Source organism: Somniosus microcephalus, chromosome 13 (genome assembly GCF_052327205.1).
Source record: "Somniosus microcephalus isolate GS21.2 chromosome 13, FLI_Smic_1.0, whole genome shotgun sequence".
NCBI classification, from domain to species: Eukaryota; Metazoa; Chordata; class Chondrichthyes; order Squaliformes; family Somniosidae; genus Somniosus; species Somniosus microcephalus.
In genome coordinates this window covers 22869200-22882427 of record NC_140999.1, presented here as the reverse complement: position 1 = coordinate 22882427, position 13228 = coordinate 22869200, and the positions used below count along the sequence as shown (strand labels likewise).

Below are 13228 nucleotides of genomic sequence, written 5' to 3'. Positions count from 1 at the left end.
GGCCGCTCATCAGCTTTTACGTTGTAGATACAGCGCATCCGCAAAAATTTGAATGGGCCGCACATTGGGAGAGGCAGGCCGCGCAGGTGGCAGTGCAGCTTACGGGGGACATTGGTGGTCGCCTTGTGTGTGGAGGAAGTGGATCCAGACGGGTGCTACAGCTTAACGTGGACGATTAGGGTGTGGCAAGGATGCAGGTTGAGGTTTCGGGGTCCCGATATAGGGGGGAATTTTAACCCCAAAAACAGGTGGGTATGCTCACTTCCGCAGCACATAAACTAAAGTTAGGAACGATACAGAGTAGATTAGCATGGCCCCTGCGCAAGGACGACACGCAAATTCATGAAACGTTCCCTTTTTTTTTTTAAACGGGTGGGTTGGGGTCGGATGGGAGGCTAACCCGCCTCCAACCTGCCCAATTCCGGTTTTAACAGAGGCGGGATTGGAGACGGGCAGCCAACCCGCTCCCAGGAGGTGAGTTGCCGATTTAAATATTATAATGAGGCTGGCGTGCCACATGGTGATCCAGCCATATAAATACTGTGGCTGCAAGTGCAGGCCAGAGGCTGGGAATTCTGCGGCGAGTGTCTCACCTCCTGACTCCCCAAAGCCTTTCCATCATCTACAAGGCACAAGTCAGGAGTGTGATGGAATACTCTCCACTTGCCTGGATGAGTGCAGCTCCAACAACACTCAAGAAGCTCGACACCATTCAGGATAAAGCAGCCCGCTTGATTGGCACTCCATCCACCACCTTCAACATTCACTCCCTCCACTACCGGTGCACTGTGGCTGCAGTGTGTACCATCTACAAGATGCACTGCAGCAACTCGCCAAAGCTCCTTCAACAGGACCTTCCAAACCCGCGAACTCTACCACTTAGAAGGACAAGGGCAGCAGACGCATGGGAACATCACCACCTACAAGTTCCCCTCCAAGCCACACACCATCCTGACTTGGACCTATATCGCCGTTCCTTCACTGTCGCTGGGCCAAAATCCTGGAACTACCTTCCTAACAGCATTGTGGGTGTACCTACACCATATGGACTGCAGCGGTTCAAGAAGGCGGCTCACCACCATCTTCTCAAGGGCAATTAGGGATGGGCAATAAATGCAGGCCTAGCCAGCGACGCCCACATCCCATCAATGAATTAAAAAAAACTATTACAAATTTAACTGGCTGGTCGGATTTTCGGGCCTCGGGGACTGCTGGATCCAGGAGGTAAGTGCCTCTACAGTTACCTGCTGGATCCCGCGTCCCTGCCTCACCCACCCCCAGCGATTGGACACTCCCCTGAGGCCTCCAATCTCCCCCCACGAGGCCTCCGATTTCCCCCCAACCTCCACCTCAAGCAATGTTTCCTCTTTTTTTTTCCTGCGTAGGATCGCTTTCTAGTCCACCTGCTCCCGACACGCCTCCAGATTAAAATTCCAGCCATAGTGACAGCCAGGCTGAGTTTGTGGCTTGTGTGAATAGGTGACATGAGAATGAAGTACTGTGGAATGGTGTAAATGAAACACATGGCAGATTAACGTGATTTAGAAGTTTTACATCAGCGCTGGCCACAGCACGATATAATCAACTTACGACTTTGCCACCCATTAGTACTGCAGTCCACAAATCATGCAGCTTTCTATTTACATGGCCTTAGCTTGCGTGCTTCCCTAAATGATGTGCAAAACTATGACGAAGTTGGGTTATGTAACATTGTTATTTAGAAAATTATTCTAAGCCAAAAGACTGAATCTGTCAAAAAAATAAATTCTAAAATAAACTTTGATGCAATGCGTGATACATAATAATCTTTCAGTTCGCTACCCAATCTCTAGCTGCCATTTCAGTGCTGTGCTCAGTAAAATAACTCTGTAGTACGGGTTTAACTGGAAAACCTCATGTGGCTCAAACATTCATTTCTCACAGAACATTTCATATTACTTAAGGGCAAATAAGACCTTTTTGTATGTCACATTATATTAGTGGAATTTGCCTGCCAATATCACAGGTACAAAACGTTGATGTTTTCTATTAAATGTAGTGGATAAGTTCCTGTTTATTTAACTGGAAATTTCAACATATGACACCGGCTTAGAGGGTTAAATTACGAGGAGAGGTTTCATAAACTTGGTTTGTAGTTCCTTGAATATAGAAGATTAAGGGTGATCTGATCTAGGTGCTTAAAATGTTAAAAGGATTTGATCGGGTAGATACGGAGAAACTATTTCCTCAGGTGGGAGAATCAAGACCAAGGGACCATGATCGTAAAATTAGAGCTTGGCCATTCAGGAAGCACTTTTTCACACAAAGGGTAATAGAACTTTGCAACCCTTTCTCCGAGAAGGCTGTGAATGCTAGGACAATTCCTAACTGAGATCCCACAATGTAAGGATATCTGTTAGATTGTTTATGCAACCAATAAGGTTTCTCATTAGTTACAACTGTTCTGGATAACAGCTGTCCGAGGTTCAAATCTTGGGAGGTAAATTCTTCCTGTTGATAATTTTAGCAAAAAAGCCAATTCGAGTACAAAATAGGAAGTCCTGGTTTCTATTCAGAGCAACTTTGTGGCTAAAATTCTTGGCAGGAGGAATTCCACCTCCTCTGTGACAGTAAGGATTTTAATAATGGCTTGCTGAGATCTGTGATGGTTTAGTTCCTATAACAATACATAGAATAGATTTTAAGCTTACTGCCTGGGTGTAAATCTGGCATTGTGGGTGGACCGCCCATTATAGAAACTGACCAATTATCATCTCCATTGATGTCAAAATCTACCCCAATGTGACAGAAGTGAGATTGCAGGATTGTAACAGAAAATGGAGTAGTTGAAAGCACATAGACCTTTGAGTTCGATAGTCAATGTGAGCAAAAAATGATCACATTGGAAGAAATCTTTCCAATGAAAAAGCTGAAAATTATAATGTTCCCTGTTTCTTCATGCTATTCGTGAAGGCACTTTAACAACAACAACTTGTATATAGATAGCGCCTTTAACATAGTAAAACGTCCCAAGGCGCTGCACAGGAGTATTAAAAGACAAAAAATTTGACACCGAGCCACATAAGGAGAAATTAGGGCAGGTGACCGAAAGCTTGGTCAAAGAGGTAGATTTTAAGGAGCGTCTTAAAGGAGGAAAGAGAGGTAGAGAGGCGGAAAGAGAGGTAGCGAGGTGGAAAGGTTTAGGCAGGGAATTTCAGAGCTTAGGGCCTTGGCAACAGAAGGCACGGCCACCAATGGTTGAGCGATTATAATCAGGGATGCTCAAGAGGGCAGAATTAGAGGAGCGCAGATATCTCGGGGGGGTTGTGGGGCTGGAGGAGATTACAGAGTTAGGGAGGGGTGAGGCCATGGAGGGATTTGAAAATAAGGATGAGAATTTTGAAATCGAGGCACTGCTTAACCGGGAGCCAATGCAGTTTCCAATAGTTTCCAATATATTTACTGTTAGATATTAAAGGATAAGTGTAACATACTCTATGGATGTTTTGAAGCTAATTTTAACCCCTATAATAATTTGGCCTGTGAGAGATATATGTTTTATACCACAGTACAAGAATGAAATGGAACTATTGACCAAAATATTACAAACCTAACCAGTTGTCTCAATCATGTGAATTTGGAGAATCGTGCTATAGTTTCATCAGACAAAATAATCTGCAGCATAAGATCAGGTGCAGTGAGGGAAAGATTATTCATCGATTCTAATGTGACATTAAAGCCATTTATTGAATGGCTGAGACCTCAAAGTCATGGATGAAAAGTTTTGTGGCTGGTGTATTCAATGAGACTGATCCAAGTACTTATAGCAAAGAGGAAGTTAAGCCCCAGATTATTTGGGTGAAAGTCATACCAGTAAATTAGACAAGTATAGCCAATGGGGATATAAGCACCCCTCCAGTCTCTGCCCAGCAAAGTAAAAGGACTGCAGGCATTTGGGGAAGAGACCAGTTCATGCAAATCACCCCCAGTGTTAAAAGCTCCAAAAGCTCCATGGGTGCGGACTCAGTGACAATTATGAATTGACAATTCAAGGATCTGTGGATACTGTTAGAAACAACAAAAGTGAATCATGTATACTACACATGAATCTTAATAGAAATGCCATACGCATTAAAGCTCTGTTATAGGACATAAGAACTATAATCGCCTGCAAAAAAAATGGTGACCTATATTAGATAAACCAAAGGCATATCCTTATAGTAACATGCTGTTGATGGGGCTAGTGTAAAATAACAGTGAAATACAAAAAAATGGAGCATCCGTTGTTTATTATTGCTTCTGCTGGTATCAACCCTGTATTAGGACGAGGAATATGGACAAATTCAATTGGTTAAGCTGCAAATGCTACTGCACCTATAGCAGCGGGAAACGGGAAGCTCAGCATCAGTGTTCAGGGAGAATAATATGTTGTTTGCCTGGAGAAACTAATACCCAATCGTTAGGCAAAGCACAGCCAGCAGCTGAACCCGACAGAAATGTACCATTTGCACAGAAAGCTAAACTCAAAACAAACATGAAGTACAGTACATGGAATCTCTTGGGTGTGATTACAAAAGTTGTTGAGCACATTAATGGGTTAACTCCCCAGTGACTGCACACAAACCAAATGGGCAAATACGTGTGTGCATTGATGCATGTATCGTGACCAAGGCTAAACAAAAAAAAACCTACAAAAGTGCTCACAAGAAGAAATGATGTCAGTTTACTGCTGCAAAAGTGTTTCCCACATTCAATGCACTCAGTGGATTTTGACATCTGCGACTTAGGGGCACAAGTTCACAACTGGAAACCTTCAAATACACCCTCTGGAAGGTAGCACTATCACCATGTTCCATCTGGGATTTCCATTGCATCGCTGTACCATTCTTTTATTGTTTGAGCACATAGATGGCATTGACACAAGCATTGAAAGAAAAAGAAAGACTTGCATTTATATAGAGCCTTTCACGACCACCAGACATCTCAAAGCGCTTTACAGCCAATGAAGTATTTTTGGAGTGTAGCCACTGTTGTAATGTGGGAAATGTGCCAGCCAATATGCGCACAGCAAGCTCCCACAAACAGCAATGTGATAATGCCCAGATAATCTGTTTTTGTTCTGTTGGCTGAGGGATAACTATTGGCCAGGACACCAGGGATAACTCCCCTACTCTTCTTCAAAATCATGCCATGGGATCTTTTACATTCACCTGAGAGAGCAGACGGGGCCTCGGTTTAACGTCTCATCCAAAAGACAGTGCAGCACTGTCATTGCTTTGCAATCCACTCAGTGGGAACATGACACCAAACTCAAAAAGTGTGAAGAAAAAAAACCAGGAAGAACAATTGGAAGCTCAACAAAGACAAGTGTGTGATCAGTGTGAACTAATTCATTCTCATCAGAGAGCAGGGCGTTAAATTTGACAACAAAAGTTGCGGCAGTAATTAACGGGGGCAGACCCACCATAAGGAGGGATCTGCAGCAATTTCTTGGAATGGTAAATTACTTTCTGTTGTATCCGTGTGTTAATGGAGACACGGAATGCAGGAGTTGGTTTAACAGGTGTTTACTGGACAAAGTCTGGAGGTGAACTAAAAGATACAAGACACTATACAGGCTTATATAGCCCGAGTGGCCACTACTGGCATTACAGTACACAGGGGCTCTTAAAGGCACATACACCACAATTCCTCCCCTTTTAGACAACCAGTACATAACATTTTAAGTAATTGTTATTAACATGTGTACAAGAACAATAATCTACACATTTGCTGCAGTTAATCAATTATAAGTCAGTCTCTCTGGAGGCTTCCTGACTCGGTCCGGATAACGCCTCGGTGGTGTAGTAGTTTTCGGTGGTGTAGTAGGTTCTTTTGGCAAGGTTGATTCGGCTTGAATGCCAGTGTCGGGTTCATCTGGTTCCAGTATCACCGGATCGGAGGTAGATACTATGGGTATCTCTGCTTCATCATTAGGCATATAGAGTTGTGGTGTTGGTTGTCCCTTTTCGGATGACTCTATGATCTGGTCAGCATGGCGCCTTATTATGCTTTCTCCAATGTCCACGGTATACATCAGCGGTCCTAGTCATGTGCAAATAGTTCCAGGCTGCCATTTCTCGGTACGGTAGTCCCGGGCCAAAACTTGTTGACCTATCTGGAAGGTTCTAGTTGGCCTTTCATTCATGCCTTGAAATTGCTGGTTCTCTACGTCTCTTCTGATGTTTGGCTTGATCAAATCCAGCCGGCATCTTAGTCTTCTATTGAAAAACATCATGGCGGGAGTTTGGTTTGTAACCACATGTGTTGCATTCCTGTATGCAAACAAGAAGTTATCTACCTTATGCTGTAGATTAATGTCTTCATTACCCATAGCCTTTATGGCCTTCTTGAAGGTCTGGACAAACCTTTCAGCCAATCCATTGGTGGGGGGATGGTATGGGGCGGATGTGTAGTGCTTAACCCCACTGTTTTTTAAGAACTTCCTGAATTCTTCGGACACAAATTGTGGTCCATTATCAGAACAGATCTGTTCAGGCAGCCCATTCCTGGCAAATATGGTCCTTAATACTGTGATGGTTTTTTCCGTGGTGGTGGAGGACATCTTTATTACCTCCGGCCACTTGGAGTGTGCATCAACCGCGATTAAGAACATTGAGTCCATAAATGGACCAGCAAAGTCGATGTGTACCCTTTGCCATGGAGATGAGGGCCATTCCCATGCATGTAGAGGGGCTTGTGGCGGGGCGTTTTGGACCTTCTGGCATCCTAGACAGCCCTTGGTCATTTCTTCGATGTCTCCATCGATACCTGGCCACCACACAAACGCTCTGGCTAGGTTCTTCATTTTCACTCCACCCAGATGCCCCTCGTGAAGCTCCTTTAGAACTTTATCCTGGAGTTTGGGTGGAATCACCACTCTGGATCCACACATCAAGGTTCCTCGGCACACTGACAGCTGTTCTCTTCTTTGCGAGAATGCTGGCAACAGTGGTTCGCCATGTGCTGGCCATCCCTTCACCGTTAAATCGTAGACTCGTGAGAGAGTCGGGTCATTTCTCGTTTCCTTTTCAATGGTAGAATTTGTTACTGGTAGACATTCCACTATGGTTGAGTGGAACATTTCCACTGGGTCCACTGTAGGTGCCTCTTCTACCGTTGGCAACGGTAGACGCGATAAACCGTCAGCATTTCCATGCTGTTTTGATCCTTTGTATTCTATGTCATATTGGTGTGCCCCTAGGAAAAGGGACCACCTCTGTAGCCTTTGCGCTGTCATAATGGGAACGCCCTTTTTAGGGTTGAATATGGAGACGAGGGGTTGATGGTCAGTCAACAAGGTAAATTTTTGTCCGTGTAGGTAATGGTTGAATTTCTTCACTCCCCATACCAGGCTGAGTGCTTCCCTGTCGATCTGGGCATAGTTACACTCAGCTGAGTTCAATGAGCGTGACGCAAAAGCTATCGGCCGCTCCGAGCCATCAGGGAATCTATGCGATAATACCGCTCCTACGCCGTAAGGGGATGCATCGCACGCCAGTCTGATTGGCAGTGATGGGTTGTAATGAGCCAAAACTTCCTTGGACGTGATCAAGCCTTTACATTTATGGAAGGCATGTTTACAGTTTTCGCTCCATTTCCAAATTACTCCCGTTTGTAGCAGTTCGTTAAGAGGGTGCAGAACAGTTGACAAGTTCGGTAAAAATTTATGATAGTAATTTATCAATCCCAGGAACGACCTTAATTGTGAGACATTTTCAGGTGCTGGGGCTTTTATGACCGCTTCAATTTTTTCAGGTGACTTATGCAACCCTTCTTCGTTAATTATGTGGCCACAATATGATATTTGTTTCGGGGAAAATTCATACTTGGGGCGATTTGCTCGTAGGCCCCGTTCTCTCAGCCTAGTGAGCACCTGCTCCAAATTGGCAAGGTGCTCGTTGTCGTTTTCTCCTGTTACAAGGATGTCGTCTAGGTAGCATTGAGTCCCCGGAATCCCTTGCAGGACTTGCTCCATAGCTCTTTGCCAGATAGCTGGAGCTGATGCTACTCCAAAAACCAGTCGATTGTACTGGTACGGGCCTTTGTGTGTGTTTATCGTGAGATACTTTTTAGAGGCCTCCTCAACCTCCATCTGTAGATATGCCTGTGCCAAGTCAATTTTGGTGAAACGTTTCCCTCCGGATAGTGAGGCGAAAATATCTTCTATCCTCGGAAGAGGATACTGTACCGTGTGAAGGACCGGGTTTACAGTCACCTTGAAGTCCCCACAGATGCAAATTTTTCTCTGTTCTTCAGATTTATCATTATTCAACGTTTTCTTCATGACCAGGATGATGGGTGTGGCCCACTCGCTCCAATCTATCTTGGATAACACGCCTGCCTTTTCCAAATTTTCCAGCTCTGCCTCGACTGCTGGACGAATTGCGTATGGCACCGGCCTTGCCTTAAAAAACTTGGGAATTGCCGCATCTTCCACTTTTATTGAGGCGGTGACGCCTTTCAAGGTTCCTAGTTCCTGTTGGAACACTTCTTTGGCGTTGGCCAAGATGTCTTTTAACCGTTCAGGTATGATGTCATCATCATTTTTTTTCTTACTGGTCACCGTCAGTGCCTGAATGGAGTGCCAGTCTAAACGTATCTTCCTGATCCATTCACGTCCCAACAGCGGTGGACCACCATCTTGCAGAATGTATAAATACAACTTCTGTATTTCCTTGCCGTTGTATACAACAGGCACCCTTACTTTCCCTCTGGGGTATACTTTCTGCCCCGTATATGTTTTCAAGATAATGGATGTGTCTTTCAAAGGTATATGCGGAAATAGCCGCTCGTAATCCCGTCAACTTATGACGGTCAGAGCTGATCCTGTATCTAGCTCCATTTTAACTGGGGACCCCGCTATCGTGAGGGTAACCCAAATGGTCTGGCACTCTTCTTTGGCAATTACATTATGTAATTTGAGACAGCTTAGTCTCTTGTTTTCGGAGTCGCTATCACTCTTCTGGTCTTCGGAGCTACTGTCCGTCATCATTTGTACCTTTCTGTACTTTTCCTTATTGATTTTTTTTCTGTCAGTGGATTTTTTGTTTCCAGATCGGCATACACGTGCAATGTGTCCCATCTTTCCGCATTGCCTGCATGCTTTGTCCTTGAACCAGCAGTCCCTCTGGTCATGGGTGGATCTGCCGCAGCGATAACATCTCTCGAAACCCTGTGTCATTTCATGGGTGCCGAAGTCCTATGGCTTTTGCTGTATCTCTGCAGCTCCTCTTGCTGCTGCTTCGTATGATACAGCCACACTGAAAGCCTTGCCCAGTGTTAAATCTTTCTCAGAAAGTAGCCTTTTCTGTGTTCCTTCACTTAGGAGACCGCAGACAAATTTGTCTCGAAGAGAATCTGCCAGTCCTGCTCCGAATTGGCAGTGCTTTGACAGCTTCCTTAATTCGGTGAGGTAATCAGCGTTACTTTCATTCTTGTGCTGATTCCTCCTGAAGAATTTGAATCGTTCCGCTATCAGCAGCGGTGTTGGGTTTAAGTGCTCCTGTAGGGTATCAACAATCTCCTTAAAATTCTTGTCCATCGGTTTGGCTGGAGTGATTAAGTTTCGTAACAGCCCGTATGTCTTTGCGCCCATTAGATTTAGAAGTATCGATGCCTTTTTATCATCCTCTATTTCATTCGCTGTGCAATATACCTCCACTCTTTCCATATATGTGGTCCAATCCTCTACATCACTATCGAAAGCAGTAATATTGCCAGTCTTAGGCATCCTGAAAAAAAAATGGCGTCTCCCGCGCTTTCCTTTCTTCCCTGCCGAGAAAAAAATTGGCGCCTCCCACGCTTTCCCGCCGCTGTCGCTGCTGACAACGCTGTTCTCCGTGGTTTTTATTTATACAAATATTTTTAATAGTCGGAGACTCGTTCCCGCCGGACTCTCTGGGACTTTTCCCTCCCTCTGCTTGGTCCAAACGCCGACCTGCTTTGCAGAGCTGGCCGTCTCCTGAGTGCTCCACCCTTCGTCTCTGTTTGCCTCCGCCTTCGCTGCTCGGCCCCGCTGCAGAGCCAGCCGATCGAGCCCCAGCCCGCCGCCCAGGAAGGATTATTGCAGTACCTGCCACCAGCCCGGCTAGCTGGTGAAACCACAGTTTTTTCTTTTTTTTTTCTTCGACCTTCGTCTGAGGAATCGATCTCCTTGAGGTGCTGCCGAATTGCAGGTAAGTCCGTTTCCAATTCGTCGCCACTGTTGTATCCGTGTGTTAATGGAGACACGGAATGCAAGAGTTGGTTTAACAGGTGTTTACTGGACAAAATCTGGAGGTGAACTAAAAGATACAAGACACTATACAGGCTTATATAGCCCGAGTGGCCACTACCGGCATTACAGTACACAAGGGCTCTTAAAGGCACATACACCACACTTTCCACACCTGATTATCAGACCAGTATCTCTAAGAACACTGGCGGTGAATTTCTGCGGAGGTTTTCTCATTGCACTGTTGCAGCTTCAGTGGAAGAGCCACAGAAACTCCAGAAAAATAGCATCAACGCTGTTTTTCCAGGGTTTATGCAGCTCTTCAGGAGAACGCCTGCAGAAATTCACCCTCCTTGTTACAAATGATGCTCAGTGGCAGAGTTATATGAGCAGGCAAATACTGGCAAGAGTTGAAAGATATGATACCACAAGAGCCAATTCTTACCTTTTATGATCAATAAAAGCCTATAAAATTATTCCAGGTTTGAGTCAATATGGGTTAGGTCGGGTGCTCTATTGATCTAGAAACACAAGCCTAGAAGGTACTGCTTGCAATAGGAGCATACTCGTATGACATTCATTTTAACAGAGGCTGGAACCAGTCGAGTAATTTTATGATGGTAGATTAAAGCCGACAAAGGAAACATGACATACAATACACATGAAAAAGACAGACAGAAAAAGACAACTGGTCCACCCAGCATGTCCCACCCAGAAATAGTGCAGTCTACATGTACCATCAACCCATTTCCCCAGTCATGCAATCTCCTGGGAGAAGCAAAAAAAAGAGGAGAAACCTTAAGCCAAGTTAGGAAGAAGCTCTGGGAAACTCCACTCCAGTCCCCAAACCCAATCACACAAGCAATAACTGTTGCCGCCACCTACTTTCGATAACTCGAGATACATTCTACTCGCAAGGCCTGAAGCAAATCCATATGCATGGCATGTTCTGACAATCTATTCCAAATGGCAATGACTTGCTGCAAAAAAAAGTATTTCTTGCCATCTAATTTAATTCAATGACATAGAAATTCCTTGAAACCATGTTTAGAGTGGCAAATGGGCTCAGGGAACGATCCCTGCACCCAAAGACGGAGGTCGAAGGATCGATAGAAATTGGTCCTCGGGCTCATCTACATATTCCGGGCGAGCTGCTGGTGCCTGTTGTGCTTCCACCGGCAGCTTCTCCGTTGGAAGAATTCGATTTCAGGCCACGTGCCTCACTGGCAGCAGCCCTCAGGTAAGTTTCAGGAGGGGAGGGACAGCGGGAGGGGGGGCCGATCGCAGCCATCAGGAATCCTAACTCATGCTCCCCTCAGCTCCGCATTAAAAGAAAAAACATTTTTTTACTTATCCTTTTCGGAGGCCGCCATTTGCTGGGCCAAATTGACGCCTGGAAAACCTGAACAGAGCAGATTAAAACTAGTAATCAAGTTTATTTACATGATTTTTAATTATACAGAATCAAAGGGGAAAGACAAGATAATCAGCAACATAATACTTGAAAGTCATAGGGGGAGAAATCCACTATCGCCCCGTTGGGGCGCTAATTTTAAAAAATTTGAAAAGTTAGCGCCAGGTGCTAAAGATTTCAAATTTTTGAAAAATCGCCGTTTGTACTCCAAGAAGGAAGTGGAATGCTAAATCAAGCTCCACTTCCTTCTTGGAGCGCAATCGGCAGCAGGCGGGGCGGAGACTTCAGCAGCGCCGCACACTGGGCCGTGCAGCAATACTGCGTTCACAGACTCCTTCCCTTTCTTAAAGGGAAGGGCCATCACTGTAGGTTCTGCAATATAAAAAGTACCTACCTGGACCACCAAGGCAGCCGCGATCCCACGCGATCAGCACGGCACTCAAGCAAAGTGCCGGGCTGATTGATCACGGGCAGGAACCCACGAAAAAACTGGAACAAGAAAGGTACGTTTTTTTTTACTTACCTCAGCCACCTCGCCTTTAATCGTCGCCCCTGAAGCGGCCGGCCGCCTGATGCATGCCTCCTGCGGCTGTCGGTGTATTTGATCGGCGCTGCTGCAGGGGGCAGAAGTCAATTTCGGGTCCGGGGCGCTATCGGGGCGATGCGCATGGCGATGACATCATAATCTTCGGGCAAAGGAGATCGGGACGCAACACTGTAGCGCCACCGCAAAACTCCCACCGAATATGACGGGAGTCGATGTCAGCGCCACGCCCGGTCACAAAGCCATTTGTGCCCCGGTAGCGCCCTAACGGGAGGCACAATGGCACCCAATTTTGCCCCCGTAATATACTGGCCTATTTACAATTTCAAATGAGGAGATATTCCAAGGTGTTATAGTTTGAAGTCAGTTCTGCTTCTGTCACAGCTTGTACTGTGGAAAGCCAGTTTTCTCAACCAGAACCTGAATGATGGCCGTTATTCATTCTTTGATTATACACAAGTGACAGAACTTTGTTTCAATTATAAGATGTCTTTTGTCATCCAAAGTTTCAGTACATCTTAATTTTGTTTTGAGGTATTTCCATTGCAGCCTGCATTTCACATTTTCAGGCACCATGTCATGAGAGCTGAATTATTTTGACATATTATAGCATGCTTGACAAGTAAGGCATACTTTTTCCAAATATTTTGCAGGTAATGCAAAATAGAGTATCTGTGGGAACAGGTTAGGTTAACACTCTTTCGCCACTAGCCAGAGTACAACAGCTTTCTGCTGTAATGTATTTTTTCTCATCCAGTAGAAAATGTAGAAGATTGACTTGCATTGGTCCATGTTCACTGCCACTTAAAGTTCATCATTAAAAATACAGCCCAAAGTTTATCCTAAAAAGTTATATTCTGAACTGTGCAACAAAATACAATGAAGTTAAAGGAAACCTTTCAGCTGTACAACCATATGAGAATCCTTTTTTTACAGTACATGATCAGTGGTATACATTTAAGGAGTTATTTTACAACTTCCAAAAAATATATATTCCACTGAGAAGAAAAGGGTGTAAAAGAAAAGACAGCCATCC

At 44.9% G+C, this 13228-nt stretch overlaps 1 non-coding gene across 1 annotated transcript; it reads left to right on the top strand.

Moving 5' to 3' along the window:
• The first annotated feature begins 254 nt into the window (after positions 1–254).
• LOC147108126 (U6 spliceosomal RNA) lies at positions 255–362 on the top strand. Its single transcript, XR_015080757.1, has one exon. It is a non-coding gene; the product is annotated as a U6 spliceosomal RNA (small nuclear RNA).
• The last annotated feature ends 12866 nt before the right edge of the window (positions 363–13228 follow it).